The following is an 11,375-nucleotide window of genomic DNA, read 5'->3' as shown; positions in this document are numbered from 1 at the left end:
CATCCAGCGGTCCCACCTCCTCCCTAGCCGGCTGCTTCCCTTTAACATATCTGAAGAATGGTTTGAAATTTTGTGCTTCCCTGGCTAGCCTCTCTTCATATTATCTTTTTGCTCTTCTAACCACAAGGTGACATTCTTTTAATGCTTCCTGTGCTCTTTCCAGTTTTCCTCTGTTTTGTCCTTTTTCCATTTCCGGAATGAATTCTTCTTATCTCCTATGCAGTTGGCCTTGATCCTGGATAAAATTGCCTAGGGAACTGCCAATCTGTGCTCAAGCCCACTGCGGACAGAACCTGGGGTGAGCCACTCAAGCCCACTGCGGACAGAACCTGGTGCGAGCCACTCAACCCACTGCGGACAGAACCTGGTGCGAGATTGCTCCCAAAGGTACAGACCCTGAGCTCTGAGAACTACTGATGCAGACTGCCACACAGGAATCATGTGAGGCACGTGCCTGTGGGCTACAGACCTCAGCCCTGAGAGTCTGTATCTTCTCACAACGGGAGAAGTCCCAGCACTGAATGCTTCTGATTAGATAATAAAAAACCTGAAAATAATAAAGATTAAACTCCTCGCTTGTAAAGAGTAAGACTGGGGGTGGAGCACATCCCAGACTGATGGGGAGGTGGAGCATGAAAACAAAACAGTGGGCTCTCTACAACCCTCACGACTAATCAGGGTTTAACCTGCTGGTCAAGACTACTAGTCTTGTTGCACATGAAGATGCTGTTATAGAATTGGCACTCAGCACTTGGCATCAAAGTGCCTAACTTGAGGCACAAAGCTACAGAATTGACCCATAATAATTTTCAATACAGTAATGTAGATTATGTCACCCCTAAAATCGTTAATATATCACATCATTCCATGTTGCAAAAGCAAGCCTTATAATTAGCCTTATCACAATTTAAGTTCTATAACAGAACCAACGATAGTCTTATTTCCAGGGGTTTTAACTTTGTATGATCACTTTCAAAAGAAGGTGGATTAAGTTTGTGTTCTGGTCATCTTAAGCATGCTCCATCAGTTCTTCGTTAAGCCTTGTTAGTTTGCTGTATCAGGTTACAATTTAGCAGACATTATAGAAGACAAAGTGGAACTGATTATTGAAACGGACAAGATCCATTTCTAGGTCCCGAAATCACATTCTGTCATCTGGAGGCAATTCCCCTTAGAAAGAAATATAGATAGCCAGTTTTCTAAAGAGATTTTTGCCTGATTTATTATGAGTCTGCAAAACATTTATATATCTGTTACATGGGTCAGTGGTAACCATCACAAGAAAAGGGGGATGGACAAGAGAGGGGAGGGGGTGCGTGAGCAGGATATGTACTTCATTGTTTAAATCTTAAAGGTGTTAAGAGCTGTGGGGGGTTGAGCCTTCATGTCTCAGACAACTAACCTAGTTAACATAAATTAAATGACCTCTTCCCAAACCATTTAAGAGAGTAAACACCCAACATTCTACATTTGATTACTTCCAGCATGGACAGAGACAGAAAACTTAAAATGTGTCCTTTCATAGACAGAGACAGAAAATCTATCCTTTCATTACAATCCCCTCTTACGTCATGAAAATGACGTCATAAATGCACAGCATGAGCGTGGAGGGAGAGATATTCTAGATATGTCTCTTGAGGAGGGGTTTTAGGGGCTGCAATGAGTCAAACAGCACAGGAACAGTCTCTTTTACCCACCCCTGCATCCAACTAAAATACAGATCCCAAGGATTAGATAAACCAGAATTACGTTTAAGTTCAACATTCTTATTGATAGTAATAAGGGACTCAAACCTAGCCTTAACCTGGTCTCGGGCCTTGAATTCATCTGGGACCCCTATCTCATCTATGTATAGCTAAAGTGCACTGGCCTATCTACTGGCTGAGTAGTTTAACACGGAGCCGGAGGTCTCCACAGAGCCAGTAAATATCACCTAAAGAAAAATCTAATGCTGCAACAGTGAAGCATACCTATAATTTCCAAAAAAAAATACTAGGCTGTAGTTAAATTTCCAGTATGCCTCGGACAATAGTTTCTGATTAATACATTAACACATTTTAGAATCAGGACTACTTGAAACCGTCTTCCTGCCCTCAGGGTCTATCTGCATCCCCTTGCCAGAGTCAGATTGATACAATTTCCCATAGGCCTTTGGTGACACCAGCTATGCCAACCGAAAATGCTGAACGCCTGCAACGGCTATGCTGACATCTTCCATATTCTTTGAAATGAAAGCAAACTTGTGGTACCCTTAGCCAGCTTGCCTCGCTTATGCCTTGCCAATCTCTAACAGTATATCATAGCTGTCCTCCAAGCTATGAAGATGAACAGTTCCCATTATGAGTTCAAACCTCTGTCTTAGGTCGTATAGGCCATAATCTGGGCGGGGATCCCAGTATGCCCATATCTTACCCGTCGTTGAGCGAGTGAACGTGCATAAGGGTTGTAGGAAACTTTCTCAGGAGGCCCAGGCAAAAAGATACAAAGATGTCATAAGAGAGTATGTAAGTATGGGATAATATTATCTCTGACCCTGGTAATGGTAATGCAATAGGCCATGCCGAATTAAAACCAAATTAGAACCAAATTAGCAAGTTGTCAGAGAAGATACTGGAAATTCATGTATAACTGCCTTAAAAGCTAGAAGGAACTTTGTGAGAAAAGAAATGTACACGTGTTTCACTCTACAGCAAAGGAGAATCATAACAATACATAGCAAAATTTGTAGAATAGTTAAGATAGGATGAATTAAAACATTAAATACATGGTTTGCAGTGGGCGAATACTCAAAGAAAAGTTCCAAAGCTTGAGACATGAGCATCTTGGAGCAAATTTTGTGCAATCTGTCCATTTTCAAAAGTGATAGTATGATTCACTTCTTTGGAGGTTTTCTTAAGTTGTTCAATGTAAGTATGGAGTTCAGTAAAGTTCAGCAGCTTTTGGAATGTCTCATTCCCCATTCCAAGAGGTAGTGGATGTACAGCATATGAAATAAAGTCTGAAATGTCCATAGAATAGGTTAAATAGGAGGAATTGTACAGCAAAGCGTTCTTAGGAAGGTGGCTTTCTCCGATGAACAGGAAACATTGTGTACAGCATGTGTGGAAAAGTCTTTGCAGTCAGGGTGCAGGAAGATGAATTACAGTCTAGCAGGAACCGGCAGTCTCTTTAAACTGGTGAGATTCACACTTGGGATGAAATGATGTTTGTACAGGATCTGTTGTTTGCACAGGATCACTGGAAATTAGTGGTGTTCACCCTTGAGATGAAATGATGTCTGTGCATACAGGGAGGGATTTGAAAAGAGTCCCGATATCATTCAGCAGCTGTACTCCAGTGTGATAGAAAATGGAGGAGAAACCATGTTGCCTGTACTGAATGTAGAGAGAGAGAAACCAGGTTGCCTGTACTGAATGCATAGAGAGAGAGAGAGACTAGTTGCCTGTACTGAATGTGGCAACATGTAACAATATTAATGCATTTATAGTTATGGCAAAAGACAGACAATAATCAGGTACTTAAGGTTCTTAATCAGACATTTCAAAAAGATATGTTTTTTGTGTGCTGCATATAACTATTATGGCAATTCAGAGAGACCATAATTCTGTACTGAATGTATTAAAAAAATTATGTCAGAAATGTGTACTGAATGGTTCATATCAAGTGAGCACCATAGAATATAGATATAGAATAAAACCTTTTCTTAAAAATATAACCCCTAACTAAGCTACATTTAGTATATGCAAGTTATAGGGAAAAAAAAGAACATTGCGCATTTGGGCTAGTAAAAAGTGGGAAAAGAGCTTGCTCTAGAAATGGCCAATATTATGTATCCTGGGGTACCCCTCAAACCAAAACAAGTAGACAAAACACAGACCACATGGCATAGACAAAACACAAAACACTAATTTTTCTTCCATCTGTCAAGTGTTCAGGGCTGAACTTATCTCTGGAAATAAACACATTGTTATAGAAAAACAAAACAGAGATGAACACATGACTAAAGTGTATGGACAAATAACGCATAGCATAACCATCTCATATTTAGAAAAGCTAATGTCTCTTTGGATCGTCTTTATCTCTGCAGTGACAAAGAGGATCCCTGGAAAACACCAGAAATATCCTAGTGCCAAAACTGGGATGGGCATGCATACATCCGAACCGCTGCTAAGAAAAAGAAAAGAAAAACACATTTTAATTTTGCAACATCCTAATTTCAGCTAAAACAATAGGAAGGAATTTTTTCCATTCACAAATGTGCCAGCTGTGGCTTTCCAGATTTTATCTTTAATAGTCCTGTTCATGCGTTCGACAATACCGAAACTCTGTGGGTGATATGGGAGATGAAATTTCCACTCAATGCGGAATGCGATAGCTAAATCTTTGCATACTCTGGCAGTGAAAGCAGGACCATTATCTGTTGATGTGTGTGGGACATCCCCACCTAGGGATGATTTCGCGAAGTAAAATGTTCACCATAGTCTGAGCAGTTTCATTTGTAGTGGGAAAAACTTCAGGTTATCGGGAGAACATGTCAACAATAACAAGGGCAGCTGGTATACAGGGTTTCCCCTCTTTGCACCAAAGTCCGTCCGAAGGGCGGCTTTGGGCACCGGCCAGATGGGCATTGATTAAGCCAGTGACCAGGGTCTCCGCAATTAAAACATCCAGTACTTCTAGATGGATTATTACCATCTCAATCGGAGACAGGGGCCCGCCCGCTACGAAACCCGTGACCCCCTCTTCCGCGAGGAGCGGACAGGTGCGGTCCCCAGGTAGGTAGCTGGCCCTAATAATGCAGGATTTCCCAAGGCTTAGAGATCTCAAAGCGTAGGAGAGTGTTGCGTAGTGGTTAGCGCTACAGCCTAAGGAACCTGAGGCTTGGGGGTTCAAACCCCGCACTGCTCCTTTTTTCAATCTGAAATTATGCACGAGAACTAGTGGGCCATTCTGAAATCATTTGTTTGACCAGAATCTGCAAAGGAGAACGGAGGTTAGAAAGGAAAGTCTGAATAAGTAGGGAATCCATATTTGCATGGGCACTAAGACTCATTAAGCCTCTTCCACACCTATCAAGCTCTGTCTGCAATCCTAATCGAATCACATTGGATTCCTGTTACTCATCGCATTACCTTTAAAATCCTACTTTTAGTTTTTTAAAACACTGTCTTTGAACGAACCCCAATTCATTAATAACTATTTACTCCCCATAGTATATCACTTTCTTTAAGATCCATTAATCAAAAACTCTTAACAATTCCATCACTGAAAGTAAAATAGGTAGGTAAATTCATTCTGAATTAGTTCCCCCACTGAATTAGCTCTTGGCACCTGGCACTTTGGTCTGTAGGAAAATTTCTGTTTTAGTTTCTGGACTTCCCTTCTATCTCAGGGGTGAGTGTGCCACTTTTCTCACCAAGATATAAACTTGTAGGATTAGAAACAATTATAAAAAATTATTGAAGAAGAAAATGACCTAAACCATTTTAAAAGCAATCTGAAGAGCTTCCTTTTTAAAGACGCCTTTAATTTATTTATTCCCTATTCCTATTGCCCTCACCATTCACGTCTTCCCTTGTGTTCTATTAATACAATTGTAGTTCTGCCCTTTCTTCCTTATGCATCTGTTAGTTTGTATGTCAATATGTCAGGCTCATGTAATTTACTATAAATAAGCATATGTGTACACCTTTTGTTTTTTATGATCATATTAGCACTATAATTAAATCTACATTTTACAGATTACGTAGGATACGATCTATTGCAAAATTCCTATGTCAGAACATATCCATTAAACTCATCACTAAGTCTAGAAAATATGACCATGTTACACCCCTTTTGATAGATGCACATTGGCTTCCAGTTAATTTCGGATAACGTACAAACTCTGTCTGCTTGTTTTTTTTGTTTATTTTTTAAATCTCTTCTTCATAAGACCCCAGCATTCATATTTAAACATTTAATTCCTTATCATTCAAACAGAACCCTGAGGTCTAATGAGCAAAACTTATTAACCATTCTATCACTTAAAATTATTAACACTAGACGTCAATTTATTTTTTTTCTGTAACTGCTCCTCAAACTTGGAACGATCTTCCCATTTATCTGCGGAATGAGCAGGATTTAGGAAAATTTATTTTACCCAATGTTATTATTTAAAGTTTGTTTTTGTATTGTATTGTCCTTATTTGACTATATTTTAATATGTTCATCGCTTAGAATTTGATTAAGCGATTAATCAAGAAAAATAATAAACCTGAAACTTGAAACTTGATTTGTAAATCGCTTAGCAAATTAAATTAAGCTATTCAATAAGTTAAAAATAAACTTGAAACCTGAATCTCACAAATTTCCATATTTTTCTTGCTCTATCTGTAAAACTAATTCTGGCCCCTGTATTAATTAAAGTCAATTTATCCTGACCCTCTTTAAGACAATTGCCTCCAAATTATTCAAAATACTGCCATTAAAATCATTTCACCTTAAAAGCTCAAAAATTTGATCATGTCACACTACTTTTGATTAACTCCCATTGGCTTCCCATAGATCATTGATTTACTGATACATAAAACCATAGCTTCCGGTCTACCTGATTTCATCAACAGGTTATTAATCTCCCACAACCTGCATCACACATTACATTCTTCTTATCAAAACCTGTTATCCATTCCCTCTTTAAAACACCTTGGCACCGTGCATACTAATAAAGTTCATCACTTGATAAATTTAAAACTAGCTTGAAGGCCTTTCTTTTTAAAGACGCATTTGGAGTATAATAGTCCTTTTAAGGACTGTAATGGGACTTTGCTCCTTGCTTTTCTTATTCATTTTAATCTTTTCTACAAAGTGCTAGATTATTTATTTTTTGTTTCCTCCCTTTTGTTTTCATCCTTCTCTTTCTTTTTCATTATAATTTGTTTTGCTTTGTTTTTAAATATATGCCTTTCTGACTGTCTGTTTTAATAATTACACAAATGTATTTCTACCCTTTTTCATTTTGTTTCTGTAAGTTCCCCAAACAAACCTGAAACCTACTGGCCTACAGACAGTGCTGAAAACTAGTCAGCCTGCTTGTCACTACAACAAAGGACAAGGACTGCCACAGAATCAGCTCTAGGACACCCACTGCAAAAACCAAACCTGATCCAATACATATTGTGACAGGGAAGTGCCTGTCAGCAGTTTAAACCCGGTTTTAAACCCTGCCTTGCAAAGGGCTGTCCCTATTCCTAAGCCCAGGAAACTGCCTAGTAACCCTGTGCCTATCACTAAGAGCCAACAGGTAGGGCAAGGCAGAGAGGCAAGGACAGAAACCATAGCGTTCTTTCTCCCTTAGTCTAACTGTGAACTAGTATGAATAAATTACTTAGAGCCTGAGAGGAAAGCCGGAGGTGAGAACCTGTAATTAACCTCTCCCGAAAGCTTGCACGGAACTTAGAGTCCCGAGAATTCTTAACCCTTAAGAGCAGTCTGAAATGGTTGGGTAATAAAGTTCCCTAACCCTACCCTGGGAGTTTGGGGTAGTGGGGGCATTGGGCTTCAGGTGGGACAGTGCTAAAGCTTCCTAAAGATTTTTCAAACAGAAAAAGCAAAATCAGGAGAAAACGTTTTTGGTTTTATTTTTTGGCTTTTCTGCCTGGACAGCAGGCTGGACTGTATGAAAGTATGTTTTTGTCTAAGTCTCCTCAACACAGAGGGACTGCTGGAACCCTAGTGCTGTAAACTGAGGGAAATAAAAGAAAAGCTGAACTTTACCACTAACGCAGCCTCCACTAATTATTTCACTGTTTCCCAGTGGGAATCCTCCTGGGAGCGCCTGGTCCCCACACCTGGGGCGGGAGCTGGGTTGCCAGCGCTAGGCTTAACCCCGGCCCCGCCACAATATATGCAGACGACATCTCCATCCTAACAGCATAACAAATGAAATCTCAAAATACATTACTCATATAATGACTGAAATAGAACATTGGACAAGCAACTTCAAACTGAAACTTAACACAGAAAAAAACAAAAATCTTCCTTGCAAGCCCAACGGATAATAAAATTACCAATTCAACGCTACATATAAAAGACCATGATTACCCAATTACCAACAATAAAAACATTGGGAGCCACACTGGACACATACACCTCACCATGACTGAACACACGAATACCGTGGCAACAAAATGTTTCATGATGCTATGGAGATTAAAGACCATCAAAAAATACTTTGACCCACTTTCGTTTAGATTACTAGTGCAATCACTAGTGCTTTCTACCCTGGACTATTGTAATATCGTTTATCTGGGTATCATTCAGAACTCAGCTGTCCGCTTGATATATGGATTAAAAAAAAAAGAATGACCATGTCATCTCCCATCACAAACCACTGCACTGGCTGTCAGTCGAGGCAAGAATATTATTCAAGTTCTCCTGCATATGTTTCAAGCTAGTCACATTAATAAAGCCGAACTGACCTACAATGCCTTTAGAAAACTCATAAAAACTACCCTATTTGACAGATACATCACCTAAACAGAACCTCACCAAGCACTCTTTCTTTTCACAATGCTCTGAAATTTTTTCCCCTTTTTTTTTTTTTTTTTTTTTTCAGGAAAGCTGTGATTTTTCTTTACAGGTCAGCTCCGAAATTCTTAGCAAACATTATATTTTGTAATTTTGATTCCTAATAGTCTGTGTACTCTGTACTCCCTCTACATATTGTAAATCGCTGAATGTTCAGCTCTCTTAAATGCAAACCGCCCAGAGTCGCAAGATTGTGGCGGTATAGAAGAACAAAGCCATTACCATTATTATTATTATTATTATTATTACTGAAGCGAACAAAGTCTCATCTGTCTAGGAGGTGGAAAATCCTAAGTGTCTTTATGACCCATTAGAAAAACAATATCACAATGCAGGAATTTTTTCAATAACAAAAACAATATAACAATGCAGAAATTTTCGCTTACCTTACCTTATAAGCGAGGTACATTAATAATATACAATATAATCTTATACTCTATAAAATCTTATCTAAGCAATAGACGAGAAAGCACATGCAAAGAATAGCACAGATGACAGAATGCGCAGACGTTTCTATAAATCCACAATAGAGACTTTCCAAAAGTCTTCACTTAATTTCATTCTTCCCGAAAGAATGGATTTTCACGGCGGGAATTTACCGAAAACTCCACATTAATATTTGTCCTTATCAAAAGGACAGTAACCGTGGCGGGTTTACCGAAAACCCTACAATTTAAATAAAGGGTTGGAACATGATGCCAATACCTGTGAGTATTAAAGAACAGAATTCAAAATTCAGAAATACTCACAAAATATTGGCAATGTCAAGTCCATCCCGGACGTAGCCCCCAAATTGAAACGGACAAGATCCATTTCTAGGTCCCGAAATCACATTCTGTCATCTGGAGGCAATTCCCCTTAGAAAGAAATATAGATAGCCAGTTTTCTAAAGAGATTTTTGCCTGATTTATTATGAGTCTGCAAAACATTTATATATCTGTTACATGGGTCAGTGGTAACCATCACAAGAAAAGGGGGATGGACAAGAGAGGGGAGGGGGTGCGTGAGCAGGATATGTACTTCATTGTTTAAATCTTAAAGGTGTTAAGAGCTGTGGGGGGTTGAGCCTTCATGTCTCAGACAACTAACCTAGTTAACATAAATTAAATGACCTCTTCCCAAACCATTTAAGAGAGTAAACACCCAACATTCTACATTTGATTACTTCCAGCATGGACAGAGACAGAAAACTTAAAATGTGTCCTTTCATAGACAGAGACAGAAAATCTATCCTTTCATTACAATTATCAAAGACAGGGGGGGGAAATGACCCATGTGAAATTTTCTGGAATCAGCTGAACAAATCTTGCCAACTTAATAGTTTCCTAAAACAAAACCAATGGCTACCCTATTCAAGTGCTACGGTAGTTATATTTCCTCTCACAAATATACACTATTAGCTAGGGCAATTCTATAAAGGGAACTAAAAGTTAGGTGCCCAAAAACTAGATGCTAAGCTAGTATGCTATAGCAGCAAATTGTGTGCCTAAAGCATTACAGAATACAAGCTTAAGTCAGCAACTAGGCACCTAAACTTAAGTACCATCACTTATGCTTGTTCTATAGCAGGTGTAAATGGGTGCACCAAAATGCAGCACTTAGGCTCCTAACTGAAAATATTCAGTAAAGTGCACACTTAAGTGGTTAGAACGCCCATATCCTGTCTATGCCCCTCCAATGTAAATGCCCCCTTTGCTGTTACACACCAGAACACTTAGGCACCAAGCTGTTGTTTCACTAACATTTTGGCACTTACCTTCAGTTAACTTCCATTTGAGTGCCTAAGTAGGGTTACCATATGGCTCCAGAAAAAGGAGTCCAAGAAACCAAAACAAAAGAGAACTGTGGAGGAAGATGTTCTTAATGATGAATTATTGGTTTATTTCCACAATAACAAATTTGCTAATGATCATCCACATATGCTTAAGTAAGACAGGACCTGACACGGTCTGTGTTTCGGCGGACACACCTTCCTGAGAGGTCCAAAATTAATGTTAAAATATCAGAAAACAAAATGTGGATTCAAAAGTAGTTATATAACCTTAGGCATCCTGAACTCGTGACCCTCAGCTTCGCTTTGGACACCAGATATTTTCCTGCTCGGCTCGCTTCTAAATATAGTTCTTCTAAACACCAAGATGTTCATTGTGCCTAAGGTTATATAACTACTTTTGAATCCACATTTTGTCTTCTATTTTAATATCAATTTGGACCCCTGAGGAAGGCGTGTCCGCCAAAACACAGAATGTGCCAGGTCCTGTCTTAAGCATATGTGGATTATCATTATTAAAATTTGTTATTGTGGAAATAAACCAATAAATCATCATTAAGAACATCTTTTTCCACAGTTCTCTTTTGTTTTTGGTCTCTTGTACTTCATTCTACTGTAGAGAAATTGGGTCTTCCTGTTCTTTTGTTTTGTCCAGAAAAAGGAGGACTGATTGAGACATCAGGATTTTACTTCCATTGCTTTCAGTGGAAGTAAAATCCGGATGTTTCAATCCATCCTCCTTTTTCTGGAGCCATATGGTAACCCTACACCTAAGTTTTGAAAAGGAATACAGAAGTTCCAATTCAATTTGAACAAACTACAGAGGCGAAAGGACATACATAAAACAATATTTATTAACAGACCAACAACAATAACAAATTTTCTAAAACTAATAAATATAAAAAACAGATTGGCCGATTCAATAACACACCGAAACATCCCCCTCCCTCCCGCAATACATGTGAAAATGTCACCAGATTCAACACAGATCTGTGTTTTGGCAATAAGACCCCTGCTCATGCCATTCCCAATTCTA

Source organism: Geotrypetes seraphini, chromosome 1 (assembly GCF_902459505.1).
Source record: "Geotrypetes seraphini chromosome 1, aGeoSer1.1, whole genome shotgun sequence".
Lineage (NCBI taxonomy): Eukaryota > Metazoa > Chordata > Amphibia > Gymnophiona > Dermophiidae > Geotrypetes > Geotrypetes seraphini.
Note: the sequence above shows the minus strand (reverse complement) of the source record.